This window comes from Melospiza melodia, unplaced genomic scaffold (genome assembly GCF_035770615.1).
Source record: "Melospiza melodia melodia isolate bMelMel2 unplaced genomic scaffold, bMelMel2.pri scaffold_35, whole genome shotgun sequence".
Taxonomy (NCBI): domain Eukaryota; kingdom Metazoa; phylum Chordata; class Aves; order Passeriformes; family Passerellidae; genus Melospiza; species Melospiza melodia.
Window position 1 is genome coordinate 2,159,474 of NW_026948670.1, and position 4,374 is coordinate 2,163,847.

Below are 4,374 nucleotides of genomic sequence, written 5' to 3' on the forward strand. Positions count from 1 at the left end.
CTCCAATCCTGGGAGCATCTCCATGGCCTCTCTGGACTTGCTCCAACAGCTCCAGGTCCTTCTGATGCTGGAGCAGCTCTGCAGGGGTATCTCACAAGGGCAGAATAGAGGGGGACCATCCCCCCCTCACCTGCTGCCCACTCCTCTGTGGGTGCAGCCCAGCACAGGGGAGTTTCTGGGCTGCCACTGTTGGCTCATGTCCAGCTTTTCATCCATTATGTCCTCCAAGTCCTTCTTTGCTGGTCAATGAGCTCTTCTCCCAGTCTGTGCTCATGTGTGGGGTATCCCTGACCTGGGTGCAGCACCTCAAAGAGGAAAAGGCACCATCGAGGCCATGGCTGCCCTGCCTTCTGCTGTGTGGGAGCCAAGCAAGGCTGGTGTCACTCACAGGGCAGTGCAAGCACCAACACCCATGAGGTGTCATCATCACGGGCCCCAGCCATGACAGACACCAGGGGGATAAAAGTTCTTCTCACCAAAGCCTGAACGTGCTTGGCTGTGGGGCTGGAGGTGACCACCATGGTAAATGATGATGTACATCCACAGATCTTTTCTTCCATAGGTTTACTGAATTTTCTTCCTCTTCCCACAGTACTACTCTGTCTTTTTCTCCAGTGACTGACAGTGTGGCCAAATGGCGTTGAGCCAAAATCAGATTGGTAAGAAGGATCACAGTACCAGCCCTGCAGTGCCAGAGCTGAGCAGTGACGGGGGGCAGGCAGTGAGCCCTGGGCACGGGTGTGTTCAGGGCTGAGGTGACAGTAAAGGATCTCCCTTGCTGCCACAGGAGCTGCAGACATCAGCTACATGGGGGATGTCCCACCCCAGGCTTGGAGCACACGTCTTTTGAAGCACTACAGCTCCATGCCAGTGCAGATCTCTTGAGTGGATGCACTGTGCCAGCAGACAGTGCTCATGTCCTGGTTTAACCCATCCTGCTAATTTATGGGAGCAAAATCACTCAGATGTGATTCCTCCTTTATGCTGCAACTGAACATTCACTCGGCAGAGGTTAACCAGGCTTCTGGAGCCAGTTGAGTTGCTCTGAACACAAGCTGCAGGGCTGTGCTGGGATGCAGGGAGCTCAGGGGAGGCTGTGTCTAGACTAGAGGAACTCTCCAGGAGGCTTGCTGGGCTTTTGTTTTGTAGTAACTCATATCTCTAATCTGGCTTGGAACAAAGCTTCTCAGTCCTTTCAGGCCTTGCCACGACACTTGCAGGAGAAAAGGAGGCTCTGTTTAGTTGTCAGCAAGCCAAGATGAACAACAGGGACTGGCTGCAGCTAATGCAGAGAGCACATTCCTGTGACAGAAAAGGGCTTCACCCCCATGGCAGAGCGGCTCTGCTGTGTTTCATCTGGTTTGATGCTTTTCACCCAAAGTTCACAAATGATGTGCAGGCCTTTGTTTGAGCCCCCCTCCAAGGCCAGCAAGCAGAGAAAAAGCTGTGCACACAGAGGGAATCTGTACTGGGAAGTGAGAGACTGGTCCTGGCACTGAGAGTTGCTGAGTTCTGGTATTTGGCATTCAGGAAGCTTTTGAAGTATCTCCCCAATCCTGCTGAAAATGTCTTATTAAAGAGACAAAGCATATTAATTTGGGCCCCATGCTGGGCTAATGAATTAAACAGTTCTAAACTGAAGCTGTGGCTTAGGGTCTTGGCAGAGTCATCATCCATGCCTGTGTGGGCACGTGCCCTTGGCCATGGGCAGCGAGACCCCCAGGAACAAGAGCATGAAGTGTTCTGTGTCTGCTCTTACCTATCTCTCCCCCAGACAGGTTTTGCTGTGTTGCACTGGGCACAGCTGGGAAACCTGTTCCTCACCAGGTTCATCAGTGACAGGGGAAGCACCGAGCTCCTTCTGCTCAGCACCAGCCTCTGTCCCTGCACACAGCAGTGTCCTGAGCACAACAAGCTCAGAGCTTCCCAGGACAAGGCAGGATCAGGCTGAGCTGGAGAGGAGCACCCCACATCCAGGAAGAATATCTGCCTGCTTGGGCTGAAAATAGACCATGAAACATTTGAAGAAGACAGAGCTGGAGTGGATGATTGCCTGAGGCAAGGCACAGCTCCAGCTGAGTTCACTGCTGAGCTCTGAGAGCATAAGCACATGAGGAGCATGGGGGAGGGATGCCAGGCTTTCTGGAAAGGCCTTCAAGTGTCTCAATGGAGCACAAAGCCCAGAGAAAAACTTCCTTTGAATGGATCCCCAGCGAGGGAGTTACAGTTACACTGCTGTGCCCAGACATGGATACACAGAGCACTGGGCTGATGTTACAGCATCGAGTGGAGGCCAGGGAAGGTGTGGAATTGTGCTTCTCCCAGCAAGGCACTTGGCAGCACCACAGCTTTTTCTCTGCTTATTTCAGGGCTGGATTTTTGTTGCTGGCAGCTGTTTCTGAGCTGACACTTCTACCTCCTGTGCCCGAAGTGGGACACGTCAGCTCACCAGCCCTCTGCTTCCCATGAGCCAGTGCTAGAGTTCAGTTCTCCCAGCTCCACAGATCGTGTTCCTGCTCCGGCTCTGTCAGGGATGCTGGAAGTGTCCAAGGCCAGGTCGGACAGGGACTGGAGCAACCTGGGACAGTGGAAGGTGTACCTGCCCATGGCAGGGAGTGGGACGAGACCATCTTAAAGTCCCTCCCAGTGCCTGATTACCGAGGGTTTTTCCCCGCCCCGGGGGGAGCGGCCGAAGCGAGCGGGGCGATGACTGTGGAATCACCTCGGCAGCGTGGCCTGACCTGCTCCTTTTCTGCCCCCGCCGCCATGTGGAGATGAAGCAGTTCTGGGGGGCTGGGCTTCTTCAGCTCGCCGCCATAAGGGCCAGGAGCGGCTCTGGTGGGCCGGGCTCCCTCGCCATGAGGGCAAGGAGCAGCTCTGGCGGGCTGGGCTTCTTCAGCTCGCCGCCATGAGAGCAAGGAGCAGCTCTGGCGGGCCGGGCTCCTTCAGCTCGCCGCCATGAGGGCAAGGAGCGGCTCTGGCGGGCCGAGCTCCCTTGCCATGAGGGGCCACCGCCGCCATGAGGTGAGGGGGGGCAGGGTACAGGGCGCGGGTGGCGGCGGCAGCGGGGCTGGAGACCGGGGCTCCGGGGCAGGAAGGCGCCACCTGAAATACTCACTGTCTCCTATTTAGCTGTTCGGCCGGGCGACTGCGGATGTTGCTCGGCTGTGCGGTTCAGCATTAATTCCTCAGCCTTTCGCTCGGTGTGCTGGCTTTTGTCCTCTGCCACAAGCCAGGCCGCTGCTGTTGAGCTTTGTGAATACAGATGGAATAATGGCTTATTTGTGATGTTTCTGCTGTCCTCTCTTTAGGCCTTCAGCCGATGACTGATGGTGGTGACCCGCCCGAAGGAGCAGCTCTGAGGTGCCCCGGCCCCGTCGCGTGTGGAACCCCGAGCTGAGCTGTGCTGGGACAGCCGGGGAGGCGCTCCGGGAGGGCACTGGAGCCTGCGAGAGCAGATGTGAAGGGATAACCTGCCCGTGGGACACAGCAAGAGCTCTGGAGCCACATGGGTGAAGTGTGACCGTGAGCCAGCCTGGGAAAATGGGCAAAAATGTTTTGCTGTCTAAAAGGCCTCTGCTGGCTCCTGTGGTAGCCTCAGGTTCTCAGGGTGGAAATAGCATGGTTTATCCAGAAATAAGTTTAGCTTATCTATTCCTCTTGCTGGATGAAGCCTTGATGAGAGTAGGCATCATCAGAAAAGTGCCTCCACGTTTTTTCTGCCCTCTAAACCTCCCAGTTTTGGGGTTTTTGTCTCCCAGCAGTAGTCAGCTGCCCGTGGCTGCTCAGTGCCTGTGCCAGTGTTATGCTGCTGGGAGAGAAAGGTGCTGCTGAGCTTTCCTGGCACCAGCAAGGCCGTCCTGGTGCTCAGTGGTGCCAGGTTTTGGCAGCACTCTGCATGCCTGAGAGTGGAGTAACTCCTGCCCGTGGAGACAAGTGACTAGACTGTACATGCTCATGCAGCAACAGGCAGCTTTATTGAGAGCTAACTTATTTATATAGATAAGAAGGCCCATGAAGGTAATCCTCATTGGCTGAGCCAGTTACTACTCAGCTAACCAGCCAATAGCAGCCTGAGTCTCCAGTGGTCTGGGCCTGCTCTTACTGGTCGAATTACATAAGCAAGGTAATTATATAATAAATCACTTATGAAGCTGGAATTATTTATACTGTGTGGCCTACAGGCCAGATGTAGAGCATCACAGAGGAATAGCTCATAAATATGGAACTTGTGTGTGTCATAAAACCTCTATAGCTCATAAATATGGAACTTGTGTGTGTCATAAAACCTCTGTTCGCATGATGTTTGGAGCACTCGAATGGAGGAAGGATCCTCCAAGTGATCAGTGCTGCAATAAAAATTAATGCTTTTTG

The 4,374-nt window shown here is 54.4% G+C and overlaps 1 pseudogene; it reads left to right on the forward strand.

Moving 5' to 3' along the window:
- Positions 1-3,756: 3,756 nt before the first annotated feature.
- Positions 3,757-3,937, forward strand: LOC134434415 (small nucleolar RNA SNORA74; annotated as a pseudogene).
- Positions 3,938-4,374: the final 437 nt, after the last annotated feature.